Here is a 22,208-nt window from a genome sequence, read left to right as displayed (position 1 = left end):
GAGAGGAGAGAGGAGAGAGGGGAGAGACAGAGACAGAGAGACACCAAGCTCTGAGATGACAGTGGTGCCTCTGAATTGGCTTACATGGAGCTGATAACCAAATGCCTTGCATTTGACTTTTAGGAGAAGTTCACTGTCTTTACATCATTTCAGGAAAAAAAAGCATAAACATTAGTTTTAAAGATGAGAAGGTAAAAATCATATCAGAAATCAGTGACTTCCTTTCTTCTGCATATCTTTAACTTTGGTTTCATGAATTCTAAACTCTGACATAAGACGTTTTTCTATTCATCGGACAAAGTTGAAAAACATCGCAGATGCCACTTGAAGTTCTCCCGTTGCTGTTTGTCTCCATCCCAGGTTGCTGCCATTGCTTTGCACAATTTGGGAAAACTCCTAAGAGGCAGGCATCATACTAGGTGCCACAGAAACAAAACCAAAGCCTTGCTTTTGGAAGTCCCTAGCAAAATGGAACACAAATGCAAATCTATGACTTAACCTAAGGAGAGAAATGCTTCACAAAGACCCAGGCAGCACAGTTCACTGGCCAAGACCAGCGACTCTATCACTGGCCTTGTCCAGTTCAGATCCCAGCTCTACCATTATCCGTCTGATTCTGAGAAGCTACCCAGCCTCTCATCCTCCCAACTCCCCACTCAAAATAAGCAGGGAATAATGGTGCTCACCTTTTGAGAGTACCATGAGGCTTGAAAAAATTTATAGATGTAACACACCTCATTCAGTCCTCTGCATGCTAAATTATCTTCAACCATATAACCTGATTAGTCTAAAATGGACAACAGAAAAGCACAATCATCTTTTCCCCATTTCTTCTGTCTCTAGCCAAAAGAAACATTATGAAAATGAACTTTTCCCTCAAAACTCTTTTACCAACCAAATGAAATTAACCTTGACCTTCCATTTCCCCTGTGTCCGCTGGGCCACTACACGTGGCTTCCTAGTTACAAAATTTCTTTAAAGCCTCCATCAGAGTTGTGTTCCATGCTAGAGACCTGCTGGTAAAAAGAATATCACTCCACATAACACTGGTGGACATCCCTGGTATCTTGTATGACTGGACAAGAGCCAGCAGTTGCTGATAAACAGCTGTCCCCAGAGCCATCTAAGCCTTTATGTCACCGGCAAACCACTCCCTGAAAATCTGTTTAGCCATCTTGAGAAGATGATCCTCATCCTAATTTTCTTCCTGCTTCCCAAGTGTTAGCCTTCCTGGGGCTCTTCAGACCCCGACTTCAAGATACTGCCTTGCTTAGCACAAGACCAACAGTTCTCTAGGGGAAACAGTTGATTACCTATTCCTGACAATAAGAAAAATTAAGTTTCCTCTGTCCACAAGAAAGTCATCACACAGATAAACTACTCCCCCAAAGCAAACTATCTCTTCAATAATTCATCAAATTTTTTGGAAGAAAACCTGAGTAAAGCCCACTGGAACAACATTAGTATCAATGTTAAATATAATCTAAAAACTTCAGGAGTTAAAATTTAAATATGGCCAATGGAATGAATATTTAAAACATTATAACACAAAATTAGAAATAATCCTTAAATAAGAAAAAAATCTAATTTTCCACAAAGCTACTTCTTGATCAAAAGCATTCCTTTTATTCTCATCCTTGTGCACTGAAATCTGTTAATTAGCTTGGCGGAGAAGCCTACCAAATGCTGGTGAATGTTGACAGTGCTATTGTGTTTGTTTCTGAAAGCAAGTCATGATTAGGCAATCAACATGGGAAGCATACTTCAAACACCCATACCAGTTTGCTCAACCTAGCAACTGGCAAGAACTTGGTGTGTTTGTCTGCTTCTATGTCATGTTTCTCTGCTTACTGGAACAACATGGTCACTACAAAAGGGAAAAAAAGAATCACTTCTGCATTTCAGCACAGCTTGAGAGTCTGAGTGGGGCCTGTGGCACTGGCCAAGTGCCTGTCCCATTACTCACCAAGGAAAAGAGAGGCAGTACTGGCCCTTCCTCCTTCCACCCTTGGTTTCCTCCTCACACCACATGACAGCTAGGGAGCTTCAGCATTTCCTCCTCAGGGAAGGACGAGAATTGGCTGTTTTTGTGAAGTGAACATGACCCAGAAAATATTCCCCATGATCAGCTTGAGCACTTGAAAGAGTCCTCGGCTGGACTTCTCATCATAAAGTATTTGAGCTCCTGTTTATTAGAGCACAGCTTGAACCACACCAGTGGACATGTAGTCTTCCAGGCAGACACAAACAGATCTTTGGCACTGAATCACCACAACTCCTGGCTTGTTGCTCTACATAGGAAGTCAAGAAATCCATTTCTTATAAACTACTAGAAGTTACTGAATAAATGAAGAACATACAGGAATTATTTAACCAGGCATATACAGAGCAAATGACATATACAAACACACATACACGTGTATGTGTGCAGGCATAGCAGTATGACAGTGATAAAGTGCTCTGGATTTGAGTCTTATAACTTGAAATTCAATATAACTATCATTTGAAGTCATAAAATACTTTATTGTCCAATTTTAATAAAACACAGTCCAACAACTATTTATTGAATAATATGTGCCAGCCTTAAGCTAGCTTCCAAGAAATCAATGATGCATAAATCGTAGCCTTTGTTCTCATGAGTTTATGATATAGCAGGGGATACAGATACACATATAAATACTAAAGTATGTTCATATATATTTATTTTCAAGGTTCAGAAGCAACACAGAAGATGAAAAGATCAGCTCTTTGCAATGGTGGAAAGGTTATACACAAAGGCTTCACTTAGAAGCCAATACCTTAGAAAGATTATTTAAAAATATTTAGAAATAATTCAAATTTAAAAAGAAGAGCAGTCAACACAGAGAAGAGCAGAAAGAGGACACAGATGTTGAGTGTAGTCCCAACCAACAGTGAAATGATACACACTTTGGGTGTACCAGGCACCAGCTTAAACTCTTTCCAGGTACTGACTCCATCTTCACCACAACCCTACGATGTGGGCACTAATGCATCTTTGAAAACTGAAGGAGAAAGAGATTAAGGACACTTGCAGGATTACACAGTTTTGGTGAAATCGTGTGGGTCCAGAGCTGGTAGCCATAATGACTGAGAAGGCACGCCAGAATCATGTGTAATCAAAGAATGAGTACACAAATGAAAAAAAAAAAATACTTAGAATTTTGGAGCAAAAGGTTCAAGAAGACTGGAAAAGAAAGAGGGCAGGAAAAGGATGCTGCACAAAATTCAATAGAATAGGGACACTGGAAGGCCACAGAGCCACCTGCACAGCCTAGAGGTTTTAACTGTGAACCTTCTAAGAGAACACAGTCATCAGAAGAGAAACTTCACCATCGCCACAAAGTAGAGGACTTATCTGAGTCAAGAATGTAACCAGGAGACTGAGAATGCACATCAGTGGCAAGATGTTTGCCTAGCTAGTTCTGCGAGGTCCTGGCTCGAACCCTGAGTAAACTAGTGGGGGTGGAGGGATGAAGACAGGAGCCTCAGTTATGGAACTGGAGCACTAACTCAGATGAGGAGCAAAGTGTGCAAACTGAGCCACAGTGAGGATGGGGAACACAAGAGGTCCAAGGCCCTAGAGGGAACATCAATGAGCCCTTACTAGCAGATCACTTGGCAGGAGCACTTCATCATTTCATTGTTTTTCCTGAAAGCCTTTTGGGCAGGGCTAGAGAGAAATGAGGTATCTTTCTTCCAACATTCATCCACAGTCATCAGTATGCAAATACCAAACAAAGATTTAGAATATGATTTTACTTAAAGTAATGTTTGTTTTTGAAGAAGTATACAAAACTGGGGAGCTAGCTCAGAATTAGAGTTTGCCTGGTAAGCACAAGGTCCTGAGTTCAATCCCAGGTAACATCAAAAATAAATAAATAAATAAATAAATAAATAAATAAATAAATAAATAAATTTTGTGATTAGCATACTTTTTAAAATAATACCACTATGGCCTATGTACAGGAAATGTTCTGCAGATATCACCTGATTGCCGAAAGGGATCCAAAAAAGGAATAAAAATTTATTCTTAATAAGGTGGTTCAGGGGGCTGGTGAGATGGCTCAGTGGTCTAAAGCACCCACTTAGAACAAGCTAAAGCGCAGGGACCATGGTTCAATCTCCCAGCACCACATGCCAGCCAGCCCCACCCCCTGGTGGGCTGAGTTGGCCACACACACACATACACATAAATAAATAAATAAAATTTAAAAATAATAATAATAAGGTGGCTCAGTTCAATCAAAAAAACCCAAAATTGAGCCTTGACATACCAAAACTGAAGTGCTACAAACACACCACAAAAGAGAATGCTGACAGCTATGCCAAAGCTGAGCTTTGGGTCTTGCAGACAGGATGCGATAATCACACACGGAAGTATAATGTAAGTCAAGAAATAATATCAGAGACAATTAATATTCTAGGAGAATTTAAAGGAAAAGTACCCCCATGTCATTTTGAAGGTCAGAAAAATTTATAACAGTGAACAGCATCTTATGTTGACAGAAGCTAGATGAGTAAGTAAAACAATACTAAGGCAAAACATTGTAAACTAGTATTACCTAAAAATGTTACTTTATTCACATATTCATCAACTTTTACTGGGCTATCTACTAAGTTCCCAAATGCACTGCATATATTTTTAAATATGTTCCCATAAAGAAAGCTATTCAAATGTTTGCAAATTTGTCTTTTGTTAATGATCATACCCTCCTCCATCTATTGCTGCCTTAGTGGAAATCAAGGTGTTGCAGTGAAAACAGCATGAGTTTTGAGGCTGTGATACAATTTTACACAAGATAGTAAACGTTTATTAAGCATCTGCTATTACCAGATACATTTAAACTCCAGCACATACCTGTGTGATAAGCCTTATAATTCTTCATGCTTCTAGACTGGGGTGCAGAGACATAGTGAAATTATCAACTTTCCCAAAGAAGCACATCTAGTAAACATCATAACTGGATCCAAGAATTTTAACCCCTATTTTTAACTGGTAAAAAGAGGGAAGGTTTTGCTTTTGTTTTTTCAAATCTTACTGCCCAAGACTATTGTAATGATTAAATCAGGTGACATGTGCAGAGTCAAACACAGAGCCCTAACAGGCCCTCCAGCCAATCTCCAATAGCTGTCATTATTACAGAAGCATCAGAACACAACAACAACATCATGTCTCGCCCAAACCTTCCAATATCAACTTTCAGCACATGGCCCTACCTCGTGCCCTGGTCTCATTCATCTCAGGTCTCCTAAAAACATCCAGCTGAGGCCATCCAGATAGCAAGAATACACTTTACATTCTCAGACATCTTCCAGTGGCGCTGATGGTCAGCTAAGTAAAACTGTCCCAGCTCACAGCACCTGTGACAAGTTGGCTACCATCCTTGGCTAGAACTCTCCCAGTCACAGGGATCTCATCTTACAGGTTAAAATTCCAGTATTATTTAGTTTCTGATTCACTATTAAAAGCATTAGAAAGACTGAGCCCCCACCCCCTCATATTTAGTGGTTGTCTTCCCTCCAGAAAATTCTTGCTCTCAGCAACTGTCTGGGGTTTTAACGCAATTAGAGAGTAAAGGGCCTAGTTTTATTATCTGTTTTACCAGCAATATTTTTCCTAGACCTTTCACTACCAGTTGCTGTCCTAGCTAACCATCCTTTCCTCTTTGTCACTTTTAAAACATAGCATCTAAAGGTACTAAATTAAGGATCTTGCTGGAGTATAGAGAGCCACTATCATCTGCCTTTATCCAAGCCTTGCAGGTAAGATAGCACATGCTCCCTTCACGTGTCATAATACTAGTCCTTACCTTAGGTACTTGCAGAAACACCCAATATCTTACTGTCAGTAATGAGAACTGCAGAACTTTGAGTCTGTCTTTATAACTTACTTCTTATTTTTAAAACATCATAGCTCCCCATTAAAAATAATTTTGTTTCTTGATCATGTGATTTACCACAACAGCTATTTCAACTAAATGAGCTCTACAATTTCACCCATGTCACTAAACAGAGAGGTAAAGATACAGAAAGCCAGGTGCAATGATGTGTAGAGCCCTTGTACTACACAGGCTGCCTTCCAAATCTTGTGCCCATTCACGCTGTGGCAGCTCTCCCTTAGGGGGGGCACCAACTGACCTGCTTAATATACAGGTTCTACCTTCCATTCTTCTGGAATACCAATCACATTTTTTTCTGCTCAAAAGTCTACCTTTCCTTCAACTCATTTCAATTCCACCAATGGCCACCTGTCCCAAATTATTACAATGGCAGGGTGAGATGTCAGGGTTATCATTCTAGCAGTGAGAATGATAACCTTCTTTGACCCCATTCTTTCCTCTCCTCTTCACTCCAGGGTGCCCTATGCTCATAACCAACAGAACTTGCCATGTTGTCTGAGCACATAAAGTCTTTCTCAGCTCTGTGGCTTCGTATTAAGCTACTAATTTACTCTCTTCGCTTAGGAAACCTTCCTTTACACTCCTATGCTTCCTTCAAGATTCAATTCAATTTTATATGCTCTGTAAAACTTTTAAAATTCCATACACTAAATTAGTTGCTGATCTTATTTTGCTCAGACGCTAGAAGCCACCACGTTGTAAGTATCTGTGTAGATATCTGGTATTCCCAGACAACTACAAGCTCCTCCAGGGAAGAGCCCCCTGTCTCTGTAAACCAAATGACCTGGAGTGACATTTGCCTGTTGAAAAACACTCAATAAATGTTTATTTATAAATTAATGAATGGGAAAATGTAAGAAAATGTACTACATCATAGTATTACAAAAATATTAGCATCTGACAAAGATATGAAGCGCATGGCATTTGTTTGTAAATACATATTTTTTTAGCTTGGTAGTTGAAAAGGCCCTTTAAACTTTTTACATATCCTCAGACTTCAGAATTAACAACCACAAACACAAAGCATAAGCTATAAAACCATCTGCTATTAATTTCAATCTCTATGTCACTCATTTCTTTCCCAGAGCTACACATTACAAAAAATAAAATTATTACGGCATTTGTGAGTCAAACTTTTCCATATGGTACTGGCATGTAAGTAAGTGTGCTAGGACTGAAAATCATCAGAGATGGCTTATTTGGAATAATTTTAGCACTGCAACTTTTTTAAGTATATAGTCCAAAAGCTACATGAAAACAGTCAGTAACAAGGAAATTGCTGATAGCTGTGACATGAAGAAAAAGTTGTAATAGCAGTATCCACTAATTTTCCCTATAGAAATGATAAGATGAATCTTTAAACAAAGTACAGGAAATATGCCTTTTGACTCTTTGCAGTTATTCATGAAGCATACTTTACCAGCTCTATCCTAACAAGTGTCTCACTGAAGCTAAGAACCTTGAGTATGATCCTAGTATATAGAATCTTCAGTGGTTTATTAGATCCTTTTTAATCATTATAAGAAACAAAATAATTTTCATTCTCACACTATTTTCAAAGCAAATAACAGCTCAAAGCAGATGAAATACTTTCCAATAAGCTGTTATTAATTTTAAAAGAATGTCTAAATGAAAGGCCATTTCCTTTCTTTTTTGTATGAACACTGGAGTATAAATTCCATGATTAATTCAGAAGTGTTTGTAGGGAGCCAGGCATCTGTATTTTAAAACTGCTGAAGGGTCAACATATATTTCTTAAATAACTGCTCTAAGCTATGAAATCTGCTAGCTAGGCATATTGATTATAGTGCCTGCATATAACTATTGTAATCTAGACTGGCTTAAAGCTTAAGTAAAAAATAGTCATAAAACAATTCAAAAAATCACCCCACAAAAAGGAGTATAAATGTTTATTAAAAACCATCATTAAGAATGTTAATAACAGGATATTCAAAATGGTCAACAACTAGAAATGTTCAAATAACCATCAATAGTGAAATTCATCTCGCATGCTTTATAGCAATAAGAATGCTTTAACTATAACTACACTCAATAACAGATAGATCTCACAAACACTAAGTGAAATAGAGGACAGAATGCTACAGCACCAGTGCTAGAACGCTTGTCCTCATCACAAGCTGGATTCAATCTTCAGCACCAGGAAGAAAAGTGTAAGTGGGTAAGCTTATTGATGCAATCCAAAGCCACACAAATCTAACTTGCAGCACTGGATATTGAAAGGGTCCTTACCCTCATGGGGATAGCTTCTGAGGCACAGCAATATTCTGATTCCTGATCTACATGCTAGTTACACAGGTTTGTTCATTTTGTGAAATTTACGGGTGACTTACACATGTTTCTGTATGCTATGTTTCAGTTATCTATCACTGCATGTCTTAGTTCAGGCTGCTACAACAAGTTATCATATGTTGAGTGGATTCAAAAGAAAATTGTTTTCTCACAGTTCTGGAATGGTGCAGAGCAGGATGCCAGCATGGTGGGACATTGGTGACAGCCCCGTTCTGGGATGCAGACTGCTCATTTCTGGTTGCACCCTCATGCAGTGGGGAAAGGGCGAGGCAGCTTTCTTGGGTACCTTTCATGGGGGCAACCAGTCCCAGTCATTGTCTAATCACTTTCCAAAGGTCCCTGACTCCCATAATCATCACACTGGGAGTTCAGACTTCAACATATGAATTCAGAGAGGGGCAAGCATTTAATCCACTACAATGCAAAAAAAAAAATCCTATGCCAAAATTTTGTAGTGAAAATAACCATTATTTTGCTCACGATTTTGTGAGTGAGAAAGATGAAGAGCTCCGCGAGGCACTTACTTCATCACTGCTTCATGTGGCTGGAGGCTCCCTTTCTAAGATGGCTTAGTCTTATCCCTCTCGTGTACTGCAACTCCACCTTTCCCTGGCTACCCAGTGATGTTTCCTACCTTGGGATCTCCCCACATGGCTCCTGCTTCTCCCAGTACAGCAGTATTAGAATAGCTGTGTCACATACAAAGCAGCGTTCCACAGGCAGCATTCCAAATCTCCCATAAGTCCTACATGGAAGCTTTAAGATTTCTTACAAACCAGCCTTGAGAGTCACTGGAAAACCACAATGCAGTTTTTGACCAGCCCGGAATCAAAGAAAGGGTGTGTACACAGGGAATGTCTACTGGGAGTGTTGGTTCATTACGAAGACAACTTTGATCAACTGCAACAATGAATAGTAATTTAATCAAAAGTTTAAAATAGAAGAAAATTCATGTACCTGTTTAATCAAAAATGAGTTACTAGATTCCTAATAAATACTAAGTATACAGGATGAATAAGATAAAATTGAAAGGATATAAGTATATGCTAAAACATAATCTCTAGGTATTGTTTCCATTCCACATCACATCTTCATAATATCTGTTCAGCTGTTTGCTGAATCCTGTTGCTCTCACTTTTTTGAAATATTTAATTTATAAAGACATTTCTATGAACTAGGAAATGCAGGAGAAGGTAACATTCATTCGTTTCACCTTTAAAATATGTGCTCACTCATTCATTCTTCAGTTACCTAAGGAAGTAGCACTGCCTTAAGAATTAACTATAGGAAATAAAATATGGGGAAAAGCCACAGTTTTTGACTGTAGGTTCTTTTTTTATGTATTTAGTACAGGGTCTACAGAGAGCATCACTACATAGATTGGACGCATAATGATTCTCCTGTTTTCAACTTCCCAAGCACTGGGATTGCAGGCATGGGCCACACTCTCAGCTTCAGTCGCCGTCTCAGCATGGCCCAGGGATGGGGCCGGCACAGCAGGCCAGGGATCAAACCCCCAGTCCCTGTATAACCACAGATTCTTGAATAAAAATATAACATGCAAAACACAAAAAGAAGTATATAGACTATGTAGAAGTAGCATCAAATAGATCCAATGGTTTCTCTGTTCAGACTATCTTCTATCACTGCGTGGCCCTGCTACAAGATGTTATTTTGAACTGGTTTTCTATATAGAGGTCATAGTGAGCCATCTCATGGTTTTAAGACAGGGAGGGATGAAGTAAAGCTAAGCATTCATTGGGAAAACTACCTTCTTGGCAGTGCAAGAAGGTTCAAGAAGATGGAAAACAAAGTCAGAATCCAGTCTAGAGTTCTTTAAACAGAGATGAGAAAAAAAAAATCAACAGGAATGAACTCAGAGTCGCAGCTGTTAGGACATAGTCAAGACTGGATACGAAGACAAAGATTGTGCATTTTCTTCCTAGTCTTATAACTAACTGAATATCCAATATATGAAATGCACTGAATATCCTTCTAAGAAAAAATACTGAAACTGAAAAAGACCAGAGTAACCAATGGATTTGAAATATAATTGACCTTAAAATGATATCACTATCATCTATAAGTTACGAGAGCAGCCTGCTACAATTCTTCACTGCAGTAAAATTAAGTAACTTCTCAATATTAGTTCTGTACAATCAGTTCCAAGCAAATTCTCAGAATTTGTATAATAAATAAGAGGAAAATTTTCTCACACATTTACTTGGCCAAACCTCACTATTTTAATCTACTAAAAACAATAGAAATGTCAACTCCTTTTCATTTATCTTTTTGTTATCTCTTTTGTGGGAAAACTAACTCCAAAACTGAATAAACTAGGATAATTCTAGGTAAGATTTTAGTTCATTGAACTCAAGTTATGTTATAAAATATAATACCTATTAAAATATATTTTCAGAACATGAAAATTTTCATAAATATTCACTTCACAGGAATAATTTTAAAAACTACAAACTCTGAGAGAACAACTCAGTGGTAGAGTACTTGTCTAGTGCTCAAAATGATGTGGGCTTGAACTCTAGCACTGTCCCCTACCAAATATCCTACAAATTTTCCTTTTTTTTCAATCTAGCAACCATGCTGTTTCTTTTTAATCAAGATACTGACAAAATTACATTTTTTCAGTTAAATCCTGTCATGGTTTAGGGTTTTTGAAGGCAAACAATGTAGTACAGGACACATTTATAACAGTTTATAAGGAATCACCCAAGAACCATATACAAGTGCAGGAAATCTATCAACACAGTAAGTACCAAAGACTCCAGCTAAGAACCTGGATTCTGATATCCAGCATGAGTCCAGATGAAAATTTAGACCTTGTAACAGTGCCTCCCACAAGTCCAGCTATGGCCTAGAGCCCACAACAAAGTCTCATACAGGCTTGCTTCACAGATCTGCACTGGAAAGGCCCAAAGGTCAGTGGTGGAAGCTAGGAAGTCTATGCCAGTGGGATGAAGGAGCTGTGCTAGTGGCTGAGATAACTGAACTGGAGCTAGGAAGCAATGCTCAAGGTGAGCACCAGAGCTCCCCCAAAAGTACCACAGCCATCCTCAGCAACAGAGAGGTCCTGAGCTCCTCCAGTAATGAGGAAAGCCAATGTAACAAGCTTCCTCATGAGGCTGAGCAGAGCCAGGAAGCGATGCTCAAGATGAGGACCAAAGTTCCTCCAAATTCATCAATAAAGCCAGCATGACAAAGTCCTCCAGCAGAATAGCCCAAGAGAACTAACAGCTTTCAATAGCTCCAACAGCTTCTCCAAAGAGCATCCCTAACAGCTGTTCTGGCAGCTTCTTCTGTTCTACCTTTGTGCTGCTGGCAACAACCTTCAGGTAGGCCTCCCACACTCAGCACCATGCTAGTTTAATTCAGTTGGGTGTAATAAGTTGACCACTAGTTAGAAATCCACTACAAATCCAAAGCAGTATCACCAAAACACTACTGAAAGAGGAGCTTCGGAACATGGGTGCCTATCCTTTTATCTTAAGAAAACTGTTTGCCGGCCAGCCAGAGTGCCATATATCTGTAATTCCACACTCAAGAGGCTGACACAGTAGGACTGCCAGGACTTTGAGACCAGCCTGGGCCCACAGTGAGTTTAAAACCAGTCTGGATTATATAGCAAGACCATGTTCTCAGGAAGGGGGGAGGGAAATTGGGAGAGAAGGAAAGAAGAAAAGAAAAAGAGGACGAAAAGAGAAAGAAAACTTTAATCAGAACATATCAAAGCAAGTTTTGGAGGTAATTCAATTTTAGTCCAACTTTCAACCAGTTCTAAATGCATAAAGTTAATTATAAGTATAGTTTTATAATTGAGAAAGGCTGTGCATATATATTCATATATATAATGACTTATATAATTATAAGCTATATATTTATTACAATTATACATTTGATGAGTTTAATGAACATTACCATTAGAATAAATTCTATTACAGAAATTAGAACAATTGGTAATCTTACAGTAAAGGCATCTAAGTCTTTCACAACAGAGAGCTTTATTTACAACTTTAGACAAAAGGGATGAGTTGAAAACAAAACTATTAAGGGCTGAAAATAGAGCAAGCTTTGCACGCATTTCTTGTATTTCCAATTCCCTTTGGTATGCACATCCTTATGTTCACAAATTGGCACTTTAAAAGAATCCTCCACATCTCCTCACAACAAAGAACTTTGGAAAATACATCAGACCCCTCTGGGAATCTTCAGACGGCTTCAGAATATTAATTTCTACACCATCCATATTTCCCAAGTCGCTTACTTCCTTTCCCACACCAAGAGTACTTTCCACTGATCACTGTTGTCTTACTGCTTTACTCAGATACACAGAGAATAAGCTGCTAACTTTTTTAGATCAAAAGTTACATTAAACTTGAACAATTATCTTTTTCACTTCTAGAATCAGCACTTTCGAAAAGTACTGAATTGGGGATAACCACTGGATTTACAATCTCTTTATAAATGCAGTCTCCTAGCTGATACCACTTCTCTGTAGTTTTCTTTTCAAAGTTGTTATTTCTTAGTCTCAGAAGTTAATTTTGTCATCCTTAACATATTTGTCATCTTTTAACATTCATTCTATTACCAATATAACCTACCTTATTGAACACTTAGCATTTATGGACCTGACTCTAAATTATATCTCTTTACTAGACCGCCAATCCCTTTCCCAAATGAGTGTTACCATAATATTTCTCAACAAAATACATCTTTATCCTAATACAATATTGAGTACAATTTGCATAAATCATTCAATCTATTATCGAACACCTACCTCATGCTAAGAATTGGTCCAGGGAGAGAGCAAAGAGCCATTAGACATGGGTCCCCTCCCTTCTTTACATAGCTGACTTCCTTACAAACATAAACAAAATGATTATGATAGGAAGTCAGAAAGAATAATAAAGAGATTAAAGCAGGAAAGAGAATGCTGAGCTGAAGGTAGAACAGTTGGAAGTTACAATACAGTGGTCAGCAAAGGCCTCAGGAGAGGTAACATCTTTAGCAAAGGCCTAAGTGAAATGGCCACAAAGGCATCTAAAAGAGGGCAGTCCAAGCAAAAAGGGCAACAATGTAAAGGCCCTCAGGCAGGGGCAGGCACTAACTGCACTTTGCTAATGTTGGGCATTAGCAAAGGAAAGACTGTGTTTAGAAGAAGGCAAGTTGAACAGTGGCAGGAAGAAAGATGAAAAAGATAAATAAGGAGGAAGCATGCCAATCATCTAGTCTCACAGGCCACCAGAAGAGCTTTGGCTCCAATACAAACTTATTTTTAATAAGTAATAGTCAGTATTACATCACTGACCGTTCTGCACCCATAGATGCAGCCAAAGATTTAAAAGGCTTTTTAAAAAATTGTCTATTAAACATACAGATATTTTGTCTTCATTGCCTACATGATATAGTATTACAACTATTTACATCATGTTTTCATTGCATTAGGTGTCAAAAATAATTTTGGGATGGTGTAAAGTGTGTGGGAAGATGTGCCTAGGTTATCCACAAATGCCTGACCACTCTACATGAAATCTGTGCATCTGCAATTTTGCTTTCCGTGGGTGGTCCAGAACAGATCCCGTGTGGACACAAAGGGATAACTGAATTTTGAGTTTAGCAAAGTAAAAATGTGTAATATGTTTACAAAGAGCCACTCAAACTACTGGATTAACTTGTAGCTACATGAATACAAAAAAAAAAAAAAAAAAAAAAAAAAAAAAAAAAAAAAAAAAAAAAAAAAAAAACAGTGAAACCAGCCTGGAGGGTTCTAGATCAAGATAACAATAGTGGACAAAGATGACAAAAGTGGTCAGTTTGAATATCTTTTAAAGACAAAAGTAGGAGGATTTCCTAGTATTCAATGCAGACTGCTTAAAAAAAAAAAAGATTCAATGCAGATTGTATTTTTTTAAAAGATTAAGTTGTCTGAGTAAGAGCTCTGGAAGAGATGGTTTGGTGGGCATTGGGGGATATTGGTATTAGAGCCACCTTTCAGATATCGATGAGGAGGAGCAGATAGAAGAGACAGATTTTCAGGTTCGTGCCAAGGAATCAATGTAGGAAGTGATAGATTCTGGTCCTGGTATGAATTGCTGAATTATTATGGTGGTCTTCTAATATGGCTGAAGCCCTTAAAACAATAGCTTTTTTCCCAGAGGCCACCTCCCCTCTTCTCCAATCCAGCCCAGGATACAGTTTCCTCGGACCTTTTCTGCGGCCATAGGAAAGACCCCAATCAGCTCCTCAGATACTTCTAAACACCTCCCTCAAACCCCACCCCTAACAAAGGTGCATAAAAACCTCTGCTTTCTTTGTCTCAGACCAGAGGATCTACCTGACCCATCTGCCCTCAAGCCTCTCCGTGTCTTTGGAGTTAATGAAGCCTTCTTTTATCTTTCCCATCTCTTTACCGCACCTCTGAAAAACCTATTAGGAAGAGAAAAGAAGAAATGAATCTTGGGCAGCTCAACAGTCACAATTCACAGAGGGTGACAAGAATAACCAGGTAAGAAAGAGAAAAGGTAAGGAACACGGATAAGAGGGGTATCAGGAGAGTGTAGCTTCCTGGAAGGAAGTGACTCAAGGAAGTCAAAGTTGAATACTCCATTAGGTCAAGTAAACCTGGAGTAAAAAGCCAGCTTCCAGATTTAGCAATATCAATGTCCCTGGTGACTTTGGCAAAGGCATTTTTAGAGGAGTGGTGTGGAACAAAGGTCAGTGAGGCCAGACTAAACTGTCAATGCAAAACCAGGTGCCATGGCACAGGCCTGTGATCCCAGAGACATGGGAGCCTAAAGCAGCCAGATGACAAGTGTGAGCTTAGAACCTGAACAATTAGTGAGATTTCACACACACACACAAAAAAAAAAAAAAAACCTATCTGAGAGAATACTGTGAATTCACATCCCTTCAGCCTAACTCTGCCCTACCCTTGGGTTATGATAAGGGACTTGCTTCCTTCTGCACACCTCCTTTGTCACCTAATGGTCCATTCATCTGGATTATCACCACACTATTCAATAAAGACAGTAATTACCTCTGTGTTCTCCCTCAGGACAAAGCACTCTAGCAGATCTCTTTCTTACTCACTTGGAGATAGACTTGGAGCAAGAGAAAACATGTGCTATAAAACTGGGAGATAAGTTCCTACATCACAAGACTGTCTTACAAGTTAATATACACAACATCTCATCATATGGGAGGTGCATGATATGAAGCAGCTACTTTCTCCCCTTCCCTAATAAATACTGGAATAATCAGAACTCAGATTTCACTGTACCAAGTATAATTCTTCTACTCCAGAGTACTTTTTACTAAAATACGTATGAGGTATGATCAAAATATACAATAAATATTTAAATGTTTAAAAAAATATTTAAATGTCAAAGATCTACAAATTGCGGTACAGGGTTTCAGGATAAATCCTGAGGGGATTTGACTGACCTTATCAGATACAAGTTACATTACTTGTTATATAGGTCTTGCTTTATCTTGGTCTTAACCATCCAGCAGAAAAGTATATAAACAAAGTATAAAAAGTAAAGTCATATTAATATGCTGAGCTGTAAAAGGCTCAAGTCAACAACTTTTTTTGGCAGAACCGGGGATTGAACTCAGGCGCTTGTGCTTGCCAGGCATCCTCCCCCGACCCCCGCTAAGTCAAGAACTTCTGTCATCGCCAGTCTGCCAGTCTTACGGAAAACCCACTACTATTCTGGACTACTGGACTATACTGGAATATTTTGCTGAATTCAGGCACCTACAATATTTAAATGACAATGGAATACCCTTCTCTGGCAAAACTAAAAAAAAAAAAGGGGGGGGATGCAAATGAACGACCATTTTGTTTCTGTTCAAAATAGGATAGATACACAGCTGCATCTTCTTTGATCATTGAATAGAGATATATATTCTAATAGTGTTTGTGAACAGGATATCGTGTCTGCATCTTGTACAGTGAATAACCACTAAGACAACAATATGCAATGTACTAATTATTGAAACTGTGCTATTAATCGGTTTTGAAACTATCTCATTGCTATTTGTTTCTCAATAAAATTATTTTAAAAACACAAACAAATTTAAATGTTTAACTATTTATTACAGTTAAAAAAAAAACTCACTGCCATTAATCTCCCTCATTTAGAACACACTTATGCTACCTTCTTGCCACTTTCTGAAGCAATTCTGGACGTCCTCTTTCATGAGTGTCTTCACAATTGTGATCAAAAAATGGTGAATGCTCCTGCCAAGTACCATCTAACAGAAATGCAGGTGTGTAGAAACATTGTGGTGTGTCTTCATCCACCTTTAGCCACTGGCTCTGCCACCAAGCAACTGGCTTTTCCCAAAGTCAAAATAACAAATTAAAGTAAACATTTAGAACTGATTCAGGACAGTAAGACAACTATTTCACTGCCACTAAAACCATTCACACCAAAAATGGACTTCTAGAATTGTTTCAATGTATGGAAAGAAAAAATAGGATGAGTGTGCTCAAAATGAGGATGAGTGTGCTCAAAATGGGGATGAGTATTTGAGGGGGATTAAGGGCAATGTATCTCTTACTGTAATTTTTAAAACTTTAAACATGCATTGTATGCTTCAATTATACCCCATATTTCTGTTTTTATAGATTTATGTTTTTTGGAGAATTTGAGTAAACCATGAAAGCAAAGACTGAAGAAATCCCCAAGCATATTCAGCTGCAGACAAAACCTCTTCTGTCCTTGGTTATAGTCACTCTGCTCCATTTTCTGTAATTCTGGCTAATCAGTAATGTGTTTTTCTCCAGTAGATTTTTTTTTCCCGGAACTGGAGATTGAATTCAGGCCCTTGTGCTTGCCACGTAAGTGCTTATTCTACTGAGCCTCCTCTCCAGCCCCTCTCCAGTGGATTTTAATCTACTCCATAAGCATTCTGATTCTCAGCTCACTCTGTTTTCCTCTTTGTCACCTGAGAACTCTGTAACTTTGAAGAAGCAGGCACACCATTGTAACTGCAAAGACCAGCATGTTAGGGGCATATTGGGAAACATTATTTACCCAATTCTCAGTTGATACATACATAACTGCCACATGTTATTCATTTCCCTGAATGTCTCAACCCTACCTACAAATTAAAATCACCTAGGGTGGTTTTCATACTACCACTTCTTTTCATTCATATGTATAAAGTAAAAAAAAGTCAATCTAGAGGTCAAGGGTAGAATAGTGGTTACCAGAAGCTAGGAAGGAAGTGGGGAGAAGAGACAGGAAGAGATTTGTTAATTATACAAAATTGTAGTCAGGACATATAAGTTCTTGTGATCAACAGCAAAAGAGCGTGGTTAGGAATCTATTAGCTATTTCAAAATAGCTAAAAGAAAAATATTGAATGTTCTTCCCACAAGGAAAGTATAAGAATCTGAGGTAGCTGATAGGCCAAGAGGCTCGAAATATACATACATAAGTGTATTACACCATAAATATATGCAATTATTGTATGCTAATTAATTTTTTTCATTGTTAAAGACCAATTATTCCAAATTCCTTCCATCCTGAGACTGTAATTAAGGTGGTCCGGAGTGGCCCAGACTTATCATATTCCCCATCATCATGTTAGTCTTTCTGACACTTGTTGGGTTCCGCAGGGTGCTTCCTCTCTAGCCTCAACAAAGTGGCTTTGTTCATTACCTGGATGGTGTGTATTTATGTAGCAGTTCTTGCTGGTGAGGTTAAGATCCATTTCTTGGAACCATAGCCCTTAAATTTCATGTAAAGCAGTATAAGGCCAAGATATACTTTAGTATAGCTATACCCAAATTTTCACCCTTCACACCAAAAAAAGAAAACTAGAGCACCCATGAGAGTCATTTCTACACTCTTACTGAAAACCTCCTTATGGAATGACTTCTCCTGAATTAAGGCTCAATTTGGAGACTCCCTTGATCAGGAACTTTATCTCACTCTCCATCTCCTACTAAAACTGTCCTAAACTGCCAGGTCTGGCATGAAGGCCATTTTCCCTCTGGCCATAGTCTAGCTTGGTCACCTATATCCCACTTTACACAGGCTTCCCCTACAATCCTCACTCAGACCAGTCAAACCATAGTTCTACAAAAGCAAAATCATGGGATGAGACACATTTCAAACAATTCCCATCAGGAGCATAATCTACTCAACAGTCGAAGGCCATCACTTTACAGAGCAACAGATAAAAGAGAATGCCTCCACTAGGTAAAGGAGTTAAAAAAATAACAACTGCACCTTGGCTTCAGTGAGGATGGCCTGGTGTTTCAGCAGGAAGAAGGGAGGCCTGCTGCCCCACTTGAATCTGAACATGGAGCCGCTGAAGTGCTCATAGTAGCCCATGGATAGCATCAACCCTACCACAGCTGCACAAGTGGAGAATGATTTTCATCTGACCTATTTCAAATTAGTTTAAAGTCAAATCACCTTTGGACCAAAAAAACATGACTTCTACTACTGTGAAATCCTTCCACTCCAAGAACTGTGGGTGTAGTTTCCCAAATTGATAGCCCAGTCCAATCTCTGTAGGAGGTTGGTGGGGCTGAGAACTGCAGAGTAAAATAGCAGGCATTATTTGTAAATTGGTTCCATCAGAGACACAGAACCATGAAAATAGATTAAGGGTATTGTTATTTTTGCTGGGTAATTAATCCCATGTTGTTGAAAGCCTGATGGCCATTGTAGTATTTCTTCCTATAATAAAAAATAGCTCTCATTTGGGCTTTTGGAGGTTGGGGTTTTCTATTTAGTTTTCTTTTTGGTGTGTGCTGGAAATTTGATGACTAAAGTATATCTGGGCCTTATACTGCTTTACATGAAATTTAAGGGCTACGGTTCCAAGAAATGGATCTTAACCTCACCAGCAAGAACTGCCACATAAATACACACCATCCAGGTAATGAACAAAACCACTTTGCACTTTGGTTTTCCAAAAGGGGAATAATTAGTTTCCCTCATAGTACTTTTTTGTATACTTACAGAATCTCTAAACAAATCATAAATAAGAGTATAGCCAATCAAAAGGAAGAAATAGCTAAGATGCTGGAAATTAAAACAGGCTATAAAAATTGTAATTATAAAGGAAGACTGGAGTCAGACTCAGTCTCAGAGCCTGGGCAAAAGATCTTCCGGCTCTAGCTTTTCATGTGGAGGAAGCCATCTCACCTGAGCACATGGGCATGCTGCAGAGCTAAAGGGAAATCTCTCTATGTGTACACAGTAGGAGAAAGAAAAATCAATCTGAGGACCAAAATAAGTAGCAACTTTCCAACAAGCTGTTGAGAAGATTTCAAGCTTTCCTAATGGCTCTATCTCCAAGTGACCAGTTTTGACTCATGATTGAAGGTTCTAGTGGCTGGTAAGTATTCTAAATTTTATAACAGTCATAAAACATTAATAAACCTTCCTGGCTGGAAAGTGTACTGAGAAGAGAACTACAAACCAACTGGCTCAAATAAATAATCATCTAAGGATATAAGCATAATAAAATCAGTGAAACTATACCTCTGTTTGAGTACAATTGTTAGCCCTAGTGCTGATTTTGCAGAATCACTCTCCCTTCAGAGGTTGAGTGGCCTAAAGCCCACGGCCTAGCTGCCCTATCATTTCAGAACTGTCTCTGCCAGAGGATCCTGTACATCAAGAAGTACAGAGGATGACCAAGCCAGAGGGCAGGGGAGGAGCTGCGCAGCAGGAACTATGTTTCTCAATTCTGAAAGGTGGCAGAGATCCTATGAAGCTGTTTCTTTGGCTCTGGCAGGCACAGACTACAGACCTCAGCTGGCTGAGCCACTGCCTGCAGTTGTTTTGTGATGTTTTCCCATATCCAGACATTATCTTAGACCAAACTCTAAAACTCCGCCTCATTTCACACTCACAACCCCAGCAGACTCCCTGACCTCTTGATGAACAAACAGCATCAGCAATCACTGCCTCTTCAGCAGGCCTTCGCAGGGGTCACTCCAGCCATACCACAGACTGATGACCAGAGGAGCAACCAGGCACAGAGCAGGCTGGAGCATGGAAACCTTGAAGCCTCCATACTGGCTACAGATAGGACTGAAAATTCTGTTGCAGAGTTGAAAGGATGCTAGATATTTTATTTTTCTCATAGGCACCATATTTTGCTTTATCTCATTAGGCAACCCTTGTCCTTAATCTATCCATATAATATAATCTATCCATATATATATTCCCACATATAATCTATCCATAATCTATCCAAAATCATAATTTATTTGGCCCTGAGACTGATTTTTGGCCCCATTTTGTCAGATTCACACCACAACTAACATCAGTTCTACCTATAAGCGACATAAAATATCTAAATTAATCCTCACCAAGAAACAATCAGAGAGACAAGGCTGGCCCTTAGAAGTGAACACAAAAGATTCCACCTTTGTGTAGCTGATGTGCATCCACTTCCTGTTAACTTTTATGATGGAATTAGCCCTAGAAAGGTTTCCTTAAATTGGGAGGCTGTAAATAGGAGGATCACTATGAGTCTGATCTAGTAGTGAGACCCTGAACACTGTGTAGACCCTTCCCTAAAATACAAAAAATAAACAAATAAATAAATAAATGAAGTTTTCTTAAACAAAAAAAGGAAAAAGAATGTACATACCCTATAAAAATACATAGGCTGCTCAATCCCCTCTGGTTATGCATTTTAAAAGACTAATTAAAAATAAAACTATTCATCAATTTCTAGTCTGAAGTTGGTAATGACAACAGTAATAGATCAAGCTCCTGTCCTCTGTGCTAGAAATTCAGGGAACCGAGAATGGTCTGCTTTTAAAACATCATTTTACAGAATTAACAACTAACCCTTAAAAGCATTTCAGCACCAAAACTTCCAGACTCTATTAAACAATAAAGCAAAGGACTAGGCCCCGGATGCTGAGGAAATGCGAATGTTTTCCACAGTCCTTAAGCGACCTTTCCCCTTCTCACAGTCCCTGACAGCGGCGCTGCATGACGCTTTGTTATAGGCCCCAAGGGGCCCGCGGCCAGCTGTTCAGAGACTCAAGGGAGCTGCTTGCACTGCGCCACTGGCAGACAATACCATAGGAAGAAAGGGCGCGGGACTGCAAGCGACTCTAACCCTTCCGTTCCCTCTCAGGAAAAAGGCCTTTAACACCATACAAATGTATGAAAAATATAGCTTATAACTCATTTCTGTGATGATCTAAGGGGAAAATGTCATTATGCTGTGTGCACACTCAAGATTTTCAGACTACTCCTACGGTATTTGTTCAAGGCTGCCGTTGGCTCACTGCTACAGAACACTTGCCTTGCGGCAGAAGTTTACTGCCCAGACATCTTGCTGGGTTTCCAGGGCTAGTGAACTTGAACACAGGTTGCAGTTCGCACTAGGCACAGTGCTGCTGGGACAGGCAGTCTTCTCAGAAAAATACTACAAAATGTGCTTTTCATGGTACATACACATGACTGTGAGGTAGTGTATTTTTAATCTGTACCTCCAAAAAATATAAATATCTCACTTATGTTGAAGTCAGTATACTAAAAACTGACAGCTAAAGAGTTAACTTGGTAGTTGAGCGTGTCTGAGGTGTTAGGGAGACACACGCAGACAATTAAGCCCAGGAATTTCAAGCCTAGTGACACATCTCAAAAAAAAAAAAAAATTAACAAGTAAAACTTCAAGGTTTAGCACTACCAAGCTTTCCCTAATCTAGTAACTTTATTAGCAAAGGTATGTGGGTTGAACCTCATCTAGGAATTTTAATCAAACTCAAAAATTAAACAAGAAACTTGATCAACATTTCTACATGGGTATTACCAAAGGTTAGCAGTGAAAATACAAAGTATTTTCAAATATTTTTAGGGGTATACAGAAAAGAGCACGGCAACATGCAGTAAATGTCTATTTTCACATCGTACAAAGAACGCCAAATCCCTCTCTCTCTCTCTCTCTCTCTCTCTCTCTCTC

General features: G+C 38.9%; 1 protein-coding gene across 2 annotated transcripts in view; it reads right to left on the bottom strand.

Annotated features, from left to right (window-relative positions):
* Positions 1-22,208, bottom strand: part of Prex2 (phosphatidylinositol-3,4,5-trisphosphate dependent Rac exchange factor 2) — a 303,532-nt gene that overhangs the window by 268,173 nt on the left and 13,151 nt on the right. Inside the window, exon 1 of one of the 2 annotated variants that reach the window (XM_023722364.1) lies at positions 85-137. The exons of the other annotated variant lie outside the window; for it this stretch is intronic. The gene's annotated coding sequence lies outside the window, so the exon portion shown is untranslated. Of the gene's footprint in view, positions 1-84; positions 138-22,208 lie in introns of those variants that run through there. 2 annotated transcript variants of the gene reach the window in all.

This window comes from Octodon degus, unplaced genomic scaffold (genome assembly GCF_000260255.1).
Source record: "Octodon degus isolate 3935 unplaced genomic scaffold, OctDeg1.0 scaffold00091, whole genome shotgun sequence".
Lineage (NCBI taxonomy): Eukaryota > Metazoa > Chordata > Mammalia > Rodentia > Octodontidae > Octodon > Octodon degus.
The sequence above is the reverse complement of the archived record's forward strand: the minus strand, read 5'-3'. Positions and strand labels throughout refer to the sequence as shown.